The sequence below is a fragment of the Prunus mume genome, linkage group LG2, assembly GCF_029339155.1.
Source record: "Prunus mume cultivar Tortuosa linkage group LG2, ASM2933915v1, whole genome shotgun sequence".
NCBI classification, from domain to species: Eukaryota; Viridiplantae; Streptophyta; class Magnoliopsida; order Rosales; family Rosaceae; genus Prunus; species Prunus mume.
The window spans coordinates 36,778,369-36,798,994 of NC_142699.1; the positions used below are offsets into that span (position 1 = coordinate 36,778,369).

The following is a 20,626-nucleotide window of genomic DNA, read 5'->3' on the forward strand; positions in this document are numbered from 1 at the left end:
TCCACCATCCTCAGTTTTATCACTCTCCTCTCCAACATCCTCGCCTTCTGACTCTCCTCTCCAAAGATCCTCATCCTCGCTTCTGACTCTCCTCTCCAGATCCTCAGTCTCATTCCTCTCTTCTCCAAAGATCCATAGTCTTATTCCTCTCCGCTCCAAAGATCCTCGCCTTATTCCTCTCCTCTCCAACATCCTTAGTCTTATTCCTCTTCGCTCCAGATCCCCAGTCTTCCTCGCATCTGCATGCCTCGTACACTTTTCCAAGCATAAAACTCTCTCCTCTAGCTGACCCTTCTCACGGTACAATACTGCAACCTCATTCCTCAAGCTTTTCGCATCTACATGCCTCGTACACTTTTCCAGAATTCATACCTACTAGAAGATGCATTGATCCTTCTGCATCCCAAATCATCTCATATTCACAGTTAAGATTCAATTTTCTCTTCTGCGTTCTACTTCTAATGGTACTTATTCTTTGTTTTCCAAACCCCATTAAATCCCTAAAATGATGCCATACACTCACACCACTAGATGGGCAAAGTAGGATTACAATGACCAACACATGAAGGTTCCTGGAATTTTAAGAAAAGACAACAAGCAAGCACAATGCAAAAAACATAGGAACAACCAACAGCTGTGAGTCTACACTTCAACAAATTACCACAATAAATTGCGATAAAAAGACAACCCAACTTAAAGTAAATAATATTTAAACCGCAGAAATACTTTAAAAATTAGTTACTATGCTTGAACAAATTACTAGAAACTAGAAAAAGACGCAAACAAAACAACTGACGCCAATTTATATTTTTGCAAACACAGCTACTACAGAGACAGACTACTCTTACCCAGAAAATCAAAGCCTAAAATCCTACACCAGAGACAGACTCATGTTACCCAGAAAATCAATGCCCTAAAATCCTAAAAAAAATTTAAACATTAAGTGATTTAAACATTAACTGAATGCAATATAACATGCAAACTTTAATATGAATGAAAGAGAGGGAATTCGTGAGAAACTTACTTTCTTAGACGTTCAAATGAGAAATATTAGATGAGGGAGGAAGCGAAGGAGCCAGAGCACACCAGGGAGTTTCTGCGACAAAATAAATACACAAATTTATGTCTGGTAGGTATTTTGGGTGTTTAGGGTTCATTCATAAATTCATAAATTCATAAATTTATTGACAAGAAAGGCGCGACTGGCCACTGTCAGGAAGAAGAATGGCGCGTTTCTTCGAAGTAGGCGTGACTTGACACTTGGGCTAAGGGGAACTGCAGCCTACCCATTTTTACCGTAAGCTTGCCTTTTCTCTTTAGCCATTCAGATAATTTGGATGGCTGGATTTGGTTCTCATATAACGTTCGCACATAAGCGTTCTCACTAGATAACCGCCCAGCCTTCTAAGACATGTTCTGTTGAACTACTTTGAACTGAAGTTTCAGATGAAAGCCCGTTAATTACTTTTAGTTCAGTCTTTCGGTTGCTTGGTTGTTATATCTTCTTTTGTATGCTCTTTGACATGACATACCTGGCAAGCCTTTTCTAATCCCGCCTATGTTTTTCAGACTTCCTCTTTTTCCTCTCAAACAAATTCTCCTCTCTCTCACACCTGTTTATTCTCTGTGTTAGTGGCGATCAGGTTAGGGTTGATAATAGTTACTGTTCACGTTTTTCTCATCTCCTTTACCTCCTCCACGCACATAGTTCCCAAACACCGACATCACCTCCCTTAGACATCTATGAATCCCGAGAAAATCTTTAAGTTTTTAGAATCCTGACCTTCAAATATATTTCTTAGAATCCTAATTTTTTTAATTTTTAATTATTTTAATTATTTGTGTTCATTCTCTCTCACGACTGCCTTCCTTGCCCGCCAGTGTAGGAGGTAGAGTGAGGGGCCTTGGCTCTGTCTTGGGCCTGTTTCCCTGTTACTTGGATCTGTTACTTTATTTTGCTGTTTCAGTGTTTCAGCTTTTGTTGTTGTTTGGGATCGTGATATGTTTTTCCGTAGACTAGTTTTGTCCTCGACGGCTTTCTCTCGCGCTGGCTCTCTCTCTCTCTCTCTGTGGTTCGCTCGGTCTCGCGTTCTCTCTCCGTGAGAGCCTTCCTTCTTCCATGGATCCATAGGTAACAACTGTCCTTCCTTCTCTTATTATTATTTTCTATGTTTTTTGAGAAATCCATTTCTATGTCCCTAATTTGATTTAGGGTTAAAATGTTTGGGCATTTAATTGTAAATTATCTGTGAAAATCATTATTTTTTGGTATATATTTTCGGTATTTAATTGTATAATTATCTGTAAATTATGACTGTCAAATTCACTTGAAGTTCCATTTTTTGGGCCAAAATTTTTATCAAATTAGGCACTTTTCAGTTCAGTTGTTGGTTTTTTACTGCGAACCTACACTGAGTTTTGCCCGTGCTTTCCATTCTGGTGAGGTTTATGCTAGAGGTTGCAAATGCAGAGCTCGAGGAAGCCAAGCGCAGCAAGGAAACTACTGAGCAAGATCTTAAAAGATACGAAGTTGAATTGGCTATGAATGAAGCTACGATTCAAACGCTAGAGGTTTGTTATTTTTCCACAATATTTATGTTCTTAATTTGCTTAGGCTTTAAATTTTTTTTACCGTTGACGCGTGCACGCCTCATTTGAAAAGCAAAATAGTAAACGTAACAAGTTCTCAACGCATTTTGGCATACATGGTGTATTTGTATGCCCATTTATAGACAAATTTCACATGATTCGTTTGGTGCCTTCCTGCAGTTACTAAGTTATTATCCTACTTCTTTAAAACATTTGAATGCGGAAAGTTCCGAGAGCCAGTTACTAGAAAAATTCATGAGGCATTGTACAATGGAAGTACATAAGGTGATGGCTTGTGTACGCTTACCAATTAATCTATAGTATTGATCTCTGAACATGTGCTGTTCCATCTTATTCTATTTGCACTTGTCGAAATCTTCTAGTCATAATTAACTTCTACATCTCTCTTTAAGTCTTCAAAATAGATCTTTCTCAAAAGAGGAGCAAAATGATCACATAATGTAGCTTGGGTAGAAACTAAAAGAACATTGCAATTTTGTTTCAGAAGAAGATCCCAAACTAGTGAAGGAGGAGGTTACTGAAGGTGCTTTAGGAACACTTGAGGATATGCTTGCGGTGTAATATCTCAGACAACCGAAGTGGAAGAAGAAGGCAAATCAGAACAGCAGCATTGCAAGACTTGAGGACATGCAGTCGCTGATTGATTGTGAAAGGAAGGTATTCTTGATGGAGGAGAGATGTTACAAGCAACAAAAGCATTGCCAGACTTGACAAGATATCCTTTTCAAGATTGTGTTGGTTACGAAACTTAGTGCATTCCTTATGACACTTTATGTAACTTGTTTTGGCAGCGTGATACTTGTAGAATGGGTATAAACGATTCACTTCCCCCAATTCTTACTTTAAATTCCCAAACTCAAATTTACTTTCACACTTCAACTACCCAAACTCAAATTTAGACTTTCACACTTCATAGTTGAAGATAATATTGCTAGGTTGCTGTAATTGCCTTGATTACTTGGTTGCTGTGATTGTTGACAAAATATGTTGCGTACTATTTGGGACAATATATGTGGTTACCATGAACTCTCTCACATTTCCTTCATCTTTTAAGCTTTAAAATATAATTTTGACATATACAAAAGTAAAATAATTTGTCAAAAATTGAAGTTTGTTCATATATTAACAATAATACTAAGTTGAAAATCATTACTCTCATTTACAACAACTCTTCCTTCAATTATTATTTCAAAATTCCTGAAATCTATATTGTTTTTACATGTTATAGTTGAAGATAATGTCGCAATGATTTTTTTAGAAATTTTTGGTGCAATTTTCTGATTTTTTTTTTATATTATTTTTTTTTGGGTGAATTTTTGAAGTTTAAGATACAAAAATAACATCTGATGACACGTTGTGCTATGCGATACTGACACCCGTCGAAAACTCTGATGGCACACATATGACGATGTCATGTGTTAGTCTCTTCCATTTGTTAGTATTTTTCATATTATAAATTATAAAAATCATAATAAATTCATCCAAATTCACCAAAAAAATCCCACCACCTCCTTGTCACACATCATTCGAAAATAAATGTCGCAAGGGATTGTTAGAAATTTTATGTGCATTTTTTTATATTCATTTTTACGTTTAAGATACAAGAATGAACATATGCTGACATGTGTCGAAAACTCAAACGACACACCAATCTGGCATTGTCGTGTGTCATTCTCTTCCATTTATAAGTATTTTTCAATGCTTTAACTTCAAAAAATCTTAATAAATTCATACAAAATCTGAAAAATTCACAAAAAAATCCCACAAACTCCTTATCACATTTTGTTCCTCTTTTACGCTTTAAATTATAATAGTTATATTTACAAAATTCAAAAAAAGTTGTCACAAATTGAAGTTTGTCAACACAGGTTCATTTTTGTATCTTAAACGTAAAAATGAATATATAAAAAATCAAAAAAATGCACATAAATTTTCTAAAAATCCCTTGCAACATTATCTTCGAATGATGTGCGAAAACAAAATGAATAAATAAAAACACACACCAAGAAATTGTTGAGCATAAAAATCATTACGGACAGAAAGTTTAATTAAAGAAAGAAAAGACAAGCTTACATTGAACCGACGAAGCAGAGCCTCTGCCTTTCTGGCTTCTTCACCATCGTCATCATCACCGACCTCACTGCATTGATTCACATCACAAGCTTACATTGCTTCCGTTGAGAGAGATGCGTGTATTTATCTCACGTTCACATAGGGTGCATGCTTTTTTCTTTCATTTTATTTTTTCGGATCAAACATAGGGTGTGCATGCTAACTCACTTTGAAATGGTAAAACTTAGAGTGCTGCTAAACGAACCATAAAATTGACTGAGTACACCATACTATCAAAATATTTATTGAATTACTAATTTACCCTAATATAAAATGTCCAAAAAGGATATATTGCATTGTGAAACAAATGTAGTTTTAATAAGTGCACCCTGCTCACTATCTTCAATCCTAATCAAACGTAAGCGAAAAATCATACTTCCAAAAACCTTAGAATTAACTCCAACAATTTGTTTCATCGTTTAACTCCAACAATTTGTTTCATCGTTATTTAGCAAATACAATTTGTATCCTATATGCGGACCAAAGCACTAATTATGCAAAGTTGTTACAAAATCAATTACGTTCCTTGTACCACCTAATTTGTAGGTAATGATAGTTTGCATAATATTTCATGCCAAGATATGAACACACGCTTGTAAATTATAGTCTTTAGACACCCAAAGGAAATATCTTCCCAAGTTACATAGCAGCCCATAAATACAAATCCTAAAAGGAAGGCAGTTATTATTGGAAGTCATATTTCAGTTTCCACTATACGCTTCTTAGCATCAACTACAAAAAATTGATCACACTCAATAGAATCATTTGGAATGGAAAGTGGTAAACTAAAGCTGAAATTTCATGACAACATCAACATAGATTCAAAATTTATGAGGCAAACGATCCAGAATTGAACAAAAAAATCAAAAATCAAAACGAAAAATGATGAATGGGTTTGGTGTTGTGTGATAGTGTATTAGGGTGTACCAATGGTATTTTTGGTATTTAAATAGGGTGTACTTAGTTAATTTTACATTTTGATTTAAATATTATGGTGTACTTCAATTATAGGGTGTACTCAGTTAATTTTAGAGTTTGTTTAGCAACACTCAAAACTTATGATGCACCATCATTGCATTTAAATGATCATCATTGCATTCAAATGATCTCCATGTATAAAAATCAATCGATGGTATGATTAGGAAACAAACAAAAATCTCCTCGTTTGATTTGTGTTGTAATTTCTTCTGTCTTAAATTGAAATGACTTTCATTACCAATGCTTTGTATAAGATGGTTTCAAAATCTTCCTCTGTGAGCATTGAAAACTTGAAATTGTTGCCTCACTTTTCCGTGACAAGTGTGGAAGACATGCACAAAGTGGTCGCGGTCAAAACAAGTCATCCGACGCTCAAAAGCACCAAGATTACTATTGACGGAGACGTGGACAAGAAGGAACATGAACAAATAGTGGCCATAGCTGAACAAAATCAGCTACAAATAATTCCGTTTTCAATGGAGAAGGAATTGGAGCTGAACGAGTAAGTGTTTTACAAATTTTTATTTAAAATTGCGTTAAAAGAAATAAACAAATAAAAATTGAATTATATATTTGTTGTTAACAGGAAAGGTAAGACCGGAGAGCATGGATATGCACAATGGCCCAAGGGTGAGCGTTGAAGCACGCGAGGGTAGGAGAGCACCAGCAGTAGACAATGGCCCAAGGGAGACCGTTGACCAGTTGTAGTTTTAATGTTTTTAAGTTTCTTTTCTTTAACTTTTTTTTTAAAAAAAAGTTTATTATGAGTCAAGGTGGACGCGCCAATGAAAATACGTTTATCCTTTAATTTTTAATGAAAGCTGGTGTGTATTAGTTCAAATTTATTAACTTAAATTTAAGATTCCATATTCAAAAAGAAAAAACTCACATTTAAGAGAGAAATCTAAAGTCAAAGTATTATTGAAATATATTAACAACTATAAAGAGGGTTAAGATTAAACATAAAACCATTTTCGGATATGTGGTAGACAACAGAAAACGGAGCAACAATCATGAAGGAACCTTTGCAATCTGAGCGAACAAAATCGATATTCAAGAGTGAGTAATGTGTTGTATAATCAGGATAGTAGAACATATGACTAGCTAAGCTTGAACAAGGTTTCGGATGGTTATAGATCTCCAATAGCTGGGAATTTTGGGTATGATATAGTTCTCTAACTCAAGTACAACTCTTATGAAGGAAGATTTGTCGAAGGAGCAATAGACATTAACATGCATGGGGGAATCTGATCCTACATCAACAAAGTAGATAAGAATGAGCAAGTGACATTACAACACGGTTTTAGCTTACTATATTTCTGGAATGAAACTCAAATTTTGAAAGTTTATAGTTGCGATATGTAGAAACAACTTTCATGAAGGGCGAGATGTCATTAGAGTATGGGAAAGCTACTTTCAATAGTGATTAAGTCGACAATAGAGTGTAACCAGCAGATAGAAAGAAAGAGGGTATCTAGTCTAACCTTGAACAGACTTTCAGATGGCTGAAAAACTCTAATGGCTCTCAAATTTGGATATGTTAGAGATCTCGATCTTAGGAACAAAGTTCGTGAAGACAGAAACACCAAATGAGGAACAGAAACGGCCATGCAAACCCAGACCCGTGCCTTACCCAGAGCACCAGTCTCTACTGAACAGCCTCCACTCAAACTGAGTTGTAGGTGTCTAGATTGATTTGCCTTGGCTCACGTTTGGATATGTCCTAGTTGACTCGCAGATGAACAAGTCTGAAGAAGGAACGGTTTCGTTTTGAGCTCAGGAAGTTGATGCTTTGGACCTGTGAACTGGTCTGTATGGTTTTGATGAGGTTTTGACAGGTTTGGGAATTATGATGAATTTGTGGGACTTTATGTGGGGGAATGAAGAGAATATTTGTGCGACTTGAACTGACCAGAATTGGGACTCATCAAATACAGGCGTGGGAAGGTCTGACTTCGGGTATTTTAAATTTTGACTTCTTCAAAATTACTATTGTGCCACTATACTTCCGTAGATCACAACTTCCTCGTTAAAATTCCGATTTGAGCCCATTACGTGTCTACAAACTCCTAAGAGCGAGCACTACGCAATGGAGCAACTCTAAACTCCCAACAATAATTTCGAACAAGAAGTAACCAAAATTCCCCTACCCCTAAGGGCAAAATTGTAATTTCACAAATAGATATAAATTGATTAACACGAATAAATTAGGTTCGGGATGTTACAATTACTGTTTTTGCTTCTTAGCCTAGAAGGCTCATGAAAACCTTGGGAGGTGGAATGAGACAAATTGGTATCCTTTGTGTTGTTGCTTTCATCGCTTTACATGAGAATGTTGCAAACCTCGACACTGATCACAAGATAAATAAGATTTTAGCAAGTATATTCTCAGTCTACTTGATTTTGTATACCAAACTCTTGTTTGGAGGACAACCATCGCCTTATCTTCTCAAGCTCTATTCGTGGATTCTCTTATATTTCATTTTGATAATTTCAGAGGGACTAAATCAAATCAAAGAACTAAGAGCAGAAATTGATACCGTTGAGACCAACATTGTGATACTGCTGTTCAGCTCAAGGTAAGGGCATGCCATTATGTGCATAAAAAAATTCCGAGTCTCGGTTTGAATGATATGGGATTTTTCAAATGGTTTTATTAGTACTTTCCAAAACGATAGATTTTAGTACAAATTTCTGTCTCTCTCTCTCTCAAGTAAAATGATGTTGCAACAATGTCATTCAAATGATAAATCTTTCATTGTAATAAATCGTGTGCAAGTGAGTGTTTGAATTGGGACATCTTCTTGTGTATGTTAATTTGTTTTCTTCCATGTCTCATATGAATTCTGAAGAACTGCTATTTGTTTGATGTTTGGATTAGTGAACAATAAGCTGCTATTGCTTGGACTTGCGGCGCTGAGGTTTTTTTATTATTATTTATTATTTATTTTTTTATATCGGATTTGCCAATCTCTAAAATCTTGTTAATTTGATATGTTGCTAATATGTGTAATTATACATAAATATATGAGACTGAGCATGTCTTTAGCTGAAACCTGCAAGTGAAGGTTTATGCATTAATTTCTAAACTTAAGTCAAGCTTTTTGCATCATTACTTGTGTGATTGACCAATTTTTTCTTTTACCATTACCACACTGAATTCGGGGTTTTTTGTTTTCTTGAATTTAAATAAGCCTACAAAATAACTAAATTTCCATTGATTTCCTAATGCAGCTATGGAGTTAGCATTGTCGTCGGAGAAGCTGACAAAGGAAAAACTCTTGAGCTTGCATAAGGCAATGCATCTCTATCATATGAGATTTGTTTGTGGTCATTGATATAGCTCATGGTGTCTGATTTCCATTTGAACCTTTCGTTTAATATTTTGCTTATTATGATATTACTTGTTTTATTGAGTGCGTAACAATGATGTCTAGCTTAGAGATTTTATTGAGAGCAACTTTCTGACTGAGCAGGTGAAAAGCATTTTTTGTTCAGCTTTAGACATACATAATATCTGTTGTGCGGAAGCATCAACCAACTGTGAGTGAAAAATAAAACATCTCGCAAGAGATAAAAAAACAACAAAAAATAACACCAACAAGAACACCAAGACTTATACTGGTTCGGCAATGCCTACATCCTGTTTGGAGACGACGGAGTATTCCACTATAATCAAATGAGATAATACAATAGTGTTTAACACTCATAACCTAGATAATTCTCTCCTTAATTACTTATTGCTGTTAGCAAACTGTCACAGCACCAAAACAAGTTTCATAAAAGTATCATTTATACCCGTTTCCGTTCTGCGAGTATCACCCCACCAAAACAAGTTTCATAAAAGTGTCATTTACAAATGCACTAGACATCCCTGGTGCATCATTCTAGGTAATAGAATAAATATTACTACACTGTACATTTTGTAATACATATACAAATTAAAAGAATTCTCAAAATTTTGTAGGAACCCTTTACGATGTTTTCTTTGTACATAAAGCTCCACAAATGTCATTTTTCTTGTCAAAATATGCTTCTTAAAAGCATCACGAAGATGTCATTAGCGCTTCAATACTTATTAAAATTTGAGAAAGTTAATAAGAAAATTTGTACAAAAGAATGCAGGCTATGCAAAAGTGAAGCGCAAAACCAAAATATTATAATAATTGGAATTCTTATTGAACCCAAAACTTAAATTTGAATAAAAACAAGAATTAAAGACCCAAACTAAGAATTTCAAATGAAACCCACTCGTTGGATGGCAGGCTTCAACAAAAATGAAAATTAATGACACGTGGCGCTATGAGATACTGACACCCGTTGGAAAAACTGACGATGCATCCATCAGGCGCTGCCATGTGTCATTCTCTTCCATTTTTTACTATTTTACAATGTTTTGACTTCCAAAAATCATAGTTAATTCTTAAAAAATCTGAAATAGTCACCGAAAATTGCCACAAACTTCTTGCGACATTTTCTTCATCTTTTCAGTTGTAAAATATAAATTTGACTTAGAGAAAAATTCAAATAATTTCTTAAACTCAAGTTTGCTTCCATACTAACAATAACACTAAGTTGAAAATCGCTGGTCTTCATTACTATAACTCTTTCTCCAATTATTCTTTCAAATTTTCCAAAGTCAATTTTCAATTTTCACACATCAGAGTCGAAGATCATCCAACAAGGAATTTTTAGAAATTTTTGGTGTATTTTTCTAATTTTTTAATGATTTTTCATGAATTTTTTAAATATAAACTCATAAAAATGAAACATTAATGACACGTGGAGCTATGGAATAATGATGCATGTTGGAAACTCTGATGATGCACTACACTCAAAAATCATAATAAATTCATAAAAATCTCAAATAATTTATCAAAGTCAATTTTACTTCGATAGTAACAATAACACTATGTTGGAGATCATTACTCTTATGTATTACAACTATCCCTCCAATTATTACTTTAAATTTCCCAAATTCAAGTTTGGATTTGTCTTGCATGATAGTCAAAGATAATGTCACAAGAAGCTTGTTGTTGGTGTAATTTTTTGACTTTTTTTTTGGGTCAATTTTTTAAGGTAAAGACATAAAAATGAACATCTCATGACACAGGGCGCTACGCGAGAATGACACTCGTTAGAAGCACTAACGATGCATTATTCAAGTGCTGCCACTTGTCAATCTCTTTCGTTTATTACTATTTTTAAATGCTTTAACTTTCAAAAATCATAATAATTCATTAAATAGCATAAAAATACACACCAAAAAAATTCTACAAACTCAACCTGATGCCAAAAATAAGAAAGTAAACCAAATTGAGAATTAGTTTTCTCTAAACTCATGAGTAAACAGAGAATATTAGTTTATTACGATGTAGAAATAACAAAGGAAAATTGTGACAAATGTCAACATTACATTGGAAGACCAAGTAGCATGTATGTACATTGTATACCTCCTCCAAGTAATAGAATTTGGATAAAAATAAAAATTTCAAAATTTTTTTTATACATCAAGAAGTTGAAACAAGGCAATAAAGAACTTAAAATTCAAGAGAAGAATTGAACTCAAAATAAACATAATCAACGAACTTCATTCTTAAAAACAATAAACTCAAACATTTGTTCTCAGCTTAATAATTTTGCAATGCAAATTGGAGGGGAAAAACAACCTGCATAGAGAACGAAGGAAAGCATTAGAAAGCCAAATAGTAGGCAAAAATCCATAATTAAAAAACCAATTGGGTGGGGTTATCTATTTTCTCATTTACTAGCCAAAGACATTTAGTTGCACATATTTTTTCAGCAATCACAGCAACCATAGCAATTAAGGCAATCACAACAACCAATACCAATCATAATCATCCATTTGAACCATACACTGTATAACTATACATACACTTACAGATTAAGATTTTTTTTAAAACCTTGATTACTAACCTTCACAGAATCACGAAAGCCAACCTTTGTCCAATCTCAAAGCCAATTACAATTTTAGACAAGGCCTGCCAAATTTAATTAAAGACGACAAAATCAAACCAAAACCAAACAGACCAAATTAATTAATGAAGAAAAGAAATTGAAAAACAAGTAATCAAAAATGAAAAAAACAAGTCATAATTAAAGATATTGATGCAGATAGAGAACGGCAGGAACAACCAGATGGGTAGCAGTAAAAATCCAATCTTTGAGCACCAGCATGACTTTGCGAGATTACTACCTTTTCCTCCATCACCACGACAAGAGAGGGACACAACGAAGAGGAAAATGAAAGAGATATCAAATGAGAGTAGTAAATAGGGCTTTTGGGCCTCGATTTTTGAATTATGTGTGAGAGAGAGAGAGAGAGAGAGAGAGAGAGAGAGAGAGATGAGGAGGAGGAGGAGGGAGATCGACGCAGAGAAACTGAGAGAGAAATACAGAAAATGAGTTTGAAAGGAGAGAAACTGAGAGGGCAGAGAAAGAAGAGAGGGAGCGTGAAAAAATTGGGAGGGAGTGAAAAAGTTGAACAGCTGTTTAGGAAGGAGGGAGGAGAGAGAACAAGTTGAGGGACTCATTCTAGTACAACCTAGTACAACTGTTTCATTTACAATTGCTTTTCACGGAGTCGTTGGATTATATCCAACGGTGTTCTCACATAAGATTCTCACATAAGCGTTCTCACTAGATAACCCCCCAAAGAGAACAAAATATCATTATTGGTAATTAAAAAATTGACACACACAGTTTTGGATAAAAGCCCAACTTCTGAAAAATGCAGACCACTTGATCTCTACCCCAAAAAAGGCAAGTCAGTAGATCTTTTTCTCAAGAGAGCCCTCACGTGACTTTCTAACTTTGGAAAAGTCAAAATTTTCAACTATCACAGAGGAGGTGATAGGGAGTTAATGAAGGTAGGTCTCACATGATGACTTTTCCATTTTTTTTGCAGCCAAGGAAAGAAGATCAAATCCCATTTTCACATATAGAGAAGCTCTGCACCAAAGAAGGTTACCTTCCCAAGAGATAAGCAGACTACGTTTTCAAGAGATAAGAAGGGAGCAAGGAGTTGTTCATCAAGAAAAGCAAACTGACCATCATGCCAGATTGTGTTTTTGTTTACAAGGAACAACAAAGAACAAAAGGAGTTGGTTCTCTTTCAAAAAAAGCAAGGAAAAGACCACCATGAAAATTGACTGTTGATGGTTCTTCTCTGCTAAAATAACAAACTTCCCTTTTTGTGGCATTTGAAAGGAAAAATCTTTTTGAAAGATCTGCCTCCCATTATTAAAAATTAAAAAGCGCACTACAGTATTTCCTATAAATATGATAGGAGATGAACAGGTCAAAGGACAGCCAAAAAATCAATCAAGACAAAGACACTCAAAGTCACAATTAACAAACTAAAAAAGATCAACTAATCTCAAAAACCTTCAGACACTGAAGCAACCAAAGCTCTTTGATCCACCAAAAACAAATCAGTCAATCCAAATCTATGATTTGATTCGATTCGAGAAGCGATTTTACAAGCGAGATTTCTCTCGTTACAATTTGGTTCAGCATAAGTCAAGCCAAGTCAAGCAGAGTCTGGGTTTTTACAATATGAAAACCTCAACAAATTTATAGAAAGCCTTGATCAAGCAGAACATGTACTATAGCGCAGCTCCTGCTCAATAATTATCAATCCAGCCACTTCTACCCGTTTCAAACTAAAGAGGCTTCAATTCTGCCCGTTCAACAAGCCTTCCATGGCTCGAAATAAATTGAAGCTCTGCCAAACTCAAACGTTGGTATCAATTTTCAGTTCAAACTCATCAGTTGAAGGTGTTGACGATTCAATCCAACATAGACATATCCAATTCAGAGGCAGCTGTCTAGACAGAAATCGAAGTCCAACGTCCTGTTGTCTTTTTCGAAGTTGGCACTTCTCTTTTGAGTCCTGTAATAATCAGTTCTGCTTAAAACAGTTTGCTTTTCTTTTCATTTATTTTGGCCAGAACTACCAATTTGCACTGTGAAAAATTGTAAAAGTTCTCACCAGTCTAAGGCAAGAAAAGAACTTATTTGAGAGATATTCCTCACCCAAATTCACAATTGCTTGTTTAGAATCAGTAACTTGGGGCGCAAGTTATCTATTTTTTTAGAAGTCTACTAGGGTTTTAAATTACTAACAGTGGCACGCTCACGCACAAAAGAAAGTTGACTTGTTGACCAACAGTGGTTTTCAGGCCAATGGGGAACTTTGTCGTACCATCACAGGATTAAATCAAAACGGGTGAACACAAACCTAACCCTAAAATGAATGAAATTTTTTGGCCTTTATTAGGAAAATAAACCATTGGAAACACCCTCCCTGATTCTAAACCTCACTCATTTCAAAGTTTTTTGTTAAATTGTGGTCTGATTCAACTTCATCCAATCTAATATTTGAAACAGACCTTGAAATTCAAAATGGATTCGGATGCTCATAAACCTGAAAAAGACCACAGTAAGTATCTCTCTTGAAAGTGAAGTTTCCATTGCTTGCAATTTTTTCAGTGTCTTCTTCCTCCGTTTCCAAAGGCCGAAAGAGAGAAATTGAAGGAATATTGAACAAAGTGCTAAGAAACCGGATAAAGTACGAGCCAACATCATTCGGCTCAAGGGAATTTGGCAAAGCACGAGGCCCCTCTCCTTTCTGAGCTTTTGCCAACAATAGGTGGGGCTACTCAATACAAATCCTGCAAAGAGCACTCAAGGTGGCTGCTTTCGGACACCTAAATTTCTCTTGTAAGTCAAAGGATGTCAGTTCAGTGCCAAGAGATGCAGTGAACAATCCCTGAACTGCTAGAAACTTCAAAATTTATTTTTGAACCCGAAACTTTGCTTCTGTATCCAGCTTCGAATTTTTCAATATACCGGGGAGGGATTCCACAATCCATGTTATTAATAAATAAAAAAAATTAGAATTTCCCATGGTTCCATGTGAATCCTTGTCTTCAACAGAACCTATTCTGAATTGTCATCTGTTGTTTGGCTTTAATCTGAAGGTTCCTCAGAAGCATGACTTTCATCCACAAACATGTTCAACAAGTTCTGAATAAACAGCATGCAACCAGATTCAGTTCTGAAATCTGCCATTAAATCCTTGACTGTTTTGGTTAGTGTAATGCAATCAAATTTACCATTGCTGTGCTTCTGTAAAGCCACAATGACAGAGACCCTTCTCACATCATTGTTCCCAACCCAATCAGATAAATTTTAAGAAAATGTTGCACCACTTTATAGAGCCAAGAATCCTTCGTAGAAAGTACATCAATCATGCACTGAACAAGTTTGGCAGACAGACTAATCGGAATAAAAGATGCAGGCAGGCAAGGAAGGAGAAGAAGCAGAACATCAAAGGCCAAGTGTTGCGGTCATGAGATGATGGGAGAAGGGATCCCTCAATAATCACCTCGCAGAAGCACTGGAAGTTCTTTGCAATCTCTTCGACAGAAAAGCTAGACTTCCAATTCTTTTTATGCTTCTTTAAGGAATTTGAAACTGACATTGCATTTTCAGCCTGCAAAACTCTATCAGGTAAAAGAATGTTTACCAGAACAGGCCACACATTGTGTACACGAGGCTGACAAAAAGTTAATTCCTGCCATTAAAAAAAAAACAATGATCAGGACTTGTTTTTGTTAAAAGTTATAATTTCCCCAATAGTGATATCTACACCATGCACGTGTATGGATCACAGCAACAAAACCCACACCACCTTCAAGCAATTAGGAAGAGAAGCCAGATGGTCAGCAGCGAAAAGCTTGTTGGGACTGAATGGATCTGGCAAAAGTTTCCCAAATCTTGCACTGTCAGCAGAAACTTTTTCTCTGATTTTCAGAGCCAGAAGCAATGCATCAGGATTTCCAACTTCAATAGCTCCAAGTCCATGGTTCAGCAAGACTTCTGAGTGCAACTGTAAAAATAGAATACGCAAAACTAAAAGTATTAGGACATGATGATGACTTAATGACCTATCTATTTAAAATCCAATATAATATGTTAAAAAAATTAAAGGGAAGGAGCCAAAATTAAGCAATGGAAACAGAACCAAGAACGCCATATCTATGCACATAGAAAGACACATTCCAGAAGGAGAAAAGCTTCAATCCCTCAAAATGATGGCATGATACAAGTGCAACAATTTTTCACAGGAAATTTTGCGTACAGAGATTTATTTCTCTCTGACTTTTTTTTTTTTTTTTTTGGGGTGAGATAGGGGCCAAAAAGGCCAGAACAAAAACAACTAAACAACCACCACTCTAGGCTCTCTCTGACTATATTTGAATAAAGAATGGTTTCCTTTTTCTGGGAAGCCTTCTAGTTCTTATCATTTACAAGAGTTGAACTTTATTAAGCTACAAGCATAAAAGTCCAGCTAGAGAGGACAAAGAACAGAGATTCACAATCAAGCTGTACAATCTAGACTTCATAACATAGAACACACCAGTTGAAACCAGTGCTGCAGATGCTGTCTAAATTCTACAATATTAACCAATCCTCGTACCAAAGCATGATTTATAGCCAAGTACCAAATTTTGGTACAAAATTGTCTTGAGAAGGTGTTGTACAAAGGAAGGCCATATTTAGAAGTACATAATCACAAGAAATACAATTTATTTTACAGTTAATACTATCAGTGGTGAATATTTTAATAAACCAACGTAGGTGCTGTTATAAATAATGCAACTAACATATAAAGTCTGCAATTGTGATTGAAAGCAAATGAGGACGACCTTCAACACCAATAATGATAAGAAATAAGAAGACACAATTTTAATTGCTTCTTCTCTCTTCTAAAATAATTGGATATAAAGAAACAGTAGACTAGTCTACAAACATGTGCCATAAACAACATGGCACTCAGTGATTAAGTGCCCAAGTCCAAGAGGAATTAATCAAGGAGCAAGTACCTGTGCTGATAAATTCAAACCCAGAGAATTGATGCAAAGTTATCTGCAGACCAACTAAATTCATGGATTGGTTGGCAATAAGTTGAAATCATCATTGTTATCTGACAAGGCTTTAATAAAGAGTAGAAACTTTCCCACAAGCAAACCAAGATTTTATTTATCAGGGAAATATACCTTTTCAATCAAGTCTAAAATAACCCACTCTTCAGCTAGTGAATTCCTTTATGATGCAAGGGCAATGAGAAGCCTAGTGAATTCCTTTATGAGCGGAGTATTTCCATCAGAAACCCACTCTTCAGCTAGCCGTCCTGATCGGGCAAGAGCACCATAAGCAAATAAGTGACCCAAAAAAAGATGATTCCTTTGTTCCTGCCATGTCACAAGGAAACAACTTACTTCAACACCTGAGGATGCCATGCTCATATGGTATAAACAAAACAAGACCACTAGATAATATGTTTTCGCTTGTAAGTTTTCTTAACAGGGGTTTTGATTATATAGGCAAAACATCCATTAAGGGAGGCCCTTGGGGCACTTGGGCGTTTAAGATTTAAATAAATTATTTAGTTTCGAATTAATAAATCGTTTTTTTCTTTTTCATGTTTAATACACGTGTTCGTACAAAATTGTCAAAAATTCACGTATTATACACACAATTTTATATATTATTGAATAAAAATAATATATATCGAAATATTATATACTGGCCGAACTTTATGATAACTCATATGGTTGGTAGTAAGGTAAGTTAGCCTTAGGAAAAAGAAGAAATCGATTCATACCCACTCTTGCCGGTTTTTTTTTAAATTTTCTTTTACAAATAGTATAGCCATTGAATATAACATATTTCAAGAGTATAGACCATTTTGTTTTTCCGAAACAGTACTCTTGCTAATTTTATTTTAAGCAATGGTATAGCCGCACGGTTATACTGGGTTTTCTGAAAATTTCTTTGAAAAATAGTATAGCCCGCGGCTATACGATTAAAATAAATTGGGGATTTTTCGCATCTATGGTCCCTCAACTATACCCGTAATTGCATTTAGGTCATTGAACTCAATTATTAGTTGCAGAGATCACTCAACTATGTGTTTCGTTGCACCAACAGTCCTTCCGTCAAGTCCGTTAGTTTTTTCCGTTTAAAATGATGACGTGGCAAGATCTATCCAATTATTGATGGGCAAATGTGATTTTTCGGTTAGGATTATTTGTAGCAATGATCCCTCAACTATACTCGGAGTTACATTTTGATCACTTAACTCCAAAAAATAGTTATAGAGGGCACTCAATTAGGTGTTGTGTTGCACCATTAGTCCCTTCCGTTAGAGAGACTTGACGGTAGGGACTAACGGTGCAACGAAACACATAGTTGAGTGACCTCTGCAACTAATAATTGAGTTCAGTGACCCAAATGCAATTACGGGTATAGTTGAGGGACCATAGCTGCGAAAAACACAATAAATTGGCTACTGAAGTTGGGCCACACTAGGTAATTGGAAGTTGGCCCACACAAGGCAATTGAAGTTGGGCCAAGTGGAAGCCAATTGGGCTTCAAATTCAACTTGAGCATTGGATATATAATATTTCATATTTAATTATCAAGAAGATCGCCTTGGGACTTTGGGCACTTGGGCATTTAAGATTTAAATAAATTATTTAGTTTCGAATTAATAAATCATTTTTTCCTTTTTCATGTTTAATACACGTGTTCTTACAAAATTGTCAAAAATACACGCAAAATAAACGCATTATACACACAATTTTACATATTATTGAATAAAAATAATATATATCGAAATATTATGTAGTGGCCGAACTTTTTGACCGTTAATTCATACGGTAGGTAGTAAGGTAAATTAGCCTTAGGAAAAAGAAGAAATCGATTCATACCCACTCTTGCAAGAGTTTTTTAAAATTTTCTTTTACAAATAGTATAGCCGGATGGCAACACCATTGAATATAACATATTTCAAGGGTATAGCCGGCCGGCTATACTGTATATATATATATATTGATCTTTTTGTTTTTCCGAAACCGTAATCTTGCAAATTTTATTATAATAAATAGTATAGCCACACGGCTATAATGGGTTTTCTGAAAATTTCTTTGAAAAATAGTACTGCCGCACGGCTATACTATTAAAATAAATTGGCTACTTGGGAGTTGGGTCACACTAGGTAATTGGAAATTGGCCCGCACAAGGCAATTGGAAGTTGGGCCAAGTGGAAGCCAATTGGGCTTCAAATTCAACTTGGGCATGGGATATATAATATATAATATTTAATATTTAATTATCAAAAAGATGGCCTTGGGCCTTTGGGCACTTAGGCGTTTAAGATTTAAATAAATTATTTAGTTTCGAATTAATAAATCGTTTTTTTCTTTTTTCAAGTTTAATACACGTGTTCTTACAAAATTGTCAAAAATGCACGCAAAATTTACGTATTATACACACAATTTTATAAATTATTGAATAAAAATAATATATATAGAAATATTATATACTGGCCGGACATTATGATCACTCATATGGTTGGTAGTAAGGTAAGTTAGCCTTAGGAAAAAGAAGAAATCGATTCATACCCACTCTGGCAGGGGTTTTTTTAAAATTTCCATTTACAAATAGTATAGCCGGACGGCTATACTATTGAATATAACGATATTTCAAGCGTATAGCCGGCAGGCTATACTGTATATATATATATGTATTTTGAACTTTTTGCTTTTCCGAAACAGTACTCTTGCTAATTTTATTTTAATAAATAGTGTAGCCGCATGGCTATACTGGGTTTTCTAAAAATTTCTTTGGAAAATAGTATAGCCGCGCGGCTATACTATTAAAATAAATTGGCTACTTGGAAGTTGGCCCACACAAGGCAATTGGAAGTTGGGCAAGTGGAAGCCAATTGGGCTTCAAATTCAACTTGGGTATGGGATATATAATATTTAATATTTAATTATCAAAAAGATGCCCTTAAGCCTTTGGGCACTTGGGCGTTTAAGATTTAAACAAATTATTTAGTTTCGAATTAATAAATCATTTTTTTTATTTTTTCTTGTTTAATACACGCGTTCTTACAAAATTGTCAACAATACACACAAAATTCAAGTATTATACACACAATTTTACATATTATCGAATAAAAATAATATATATCGAAATATTATATAGTGGCCGTACTTTATGATAATTCATATGGTAGGTAGTAAGGTAAGTTAGCCTTAGGAAAAAGAAGAAATCGATTCATACCCACTCTTGCAGGGGTTTTTTTCAAATTTCATTTTACAAATAGTATAGCCGGTCGGCTATACTGTATACATATATTTTTTAACCTTTTTGTTTTTCTGGAACAGTAATCATGCTAATTTTATTTTAATAAATAGTGCAGCCGCACGGCTATACTGGATTTTCTGAAAATTTCTTTGAAAAACAGTATAACCGCGCGGCGATGCTATTAAAATAAAATGACTACTTGGAAGTTGGGCCACACTAGGTAATTGGAAGTTGGCCCACACAAGGCAATTGGAAGTTCGGCCAAGTGGAAGCCAATTGGGCTTCAAATTCAACTTGGGCATTGGATATATAATATTTAATATTTAATTATCAAAAAGATGGTCTTGGGCCTTTGGGCACTTGGGCATTTAAGATTTAAATAAATTATTTAGTTTCGAATTAATAAATTATTTTTTTCTTTTTTCGTGTTTAATACACGTGTTCTTACAAAATTGTCAACAATACACACAAAATTCACGTATTATACACACAATTTTACATATTCTTGAATAAAAATAATATATATCGAAATATTATATAGTGGCCGAACTTTAGTAAGGTAAGTTAGCCTTAGAAAAAAGAAGAAATCGATTCATACCCACTCCTGTAGTGGTTTTTTTAAAATTTTCTTTTAGAAATAGTATAGCCGGACGGCTATACTATTGAATATAACATAGTACAGCCGGACTGACTATACTGTATATATATATATATATTTTTTTCACCTTTTTATTTTTCC

The 20,626-nt window shown here is 34.8% G+C and overlaps 1 pseudogene; it reads right to left on the reverse strand.

The window, feature by feature from the left end:
* Positions 1 to 14,064: 14,064 nt before the first annotated feature.
* LOC148920197 (uncharacterized) lies at positions 14,065 to 17,030 on the reverse strand (annotated as a pseudogene).
* Positions 17,031 to 20,626: the final 3,596 nt, after the last annotated feature.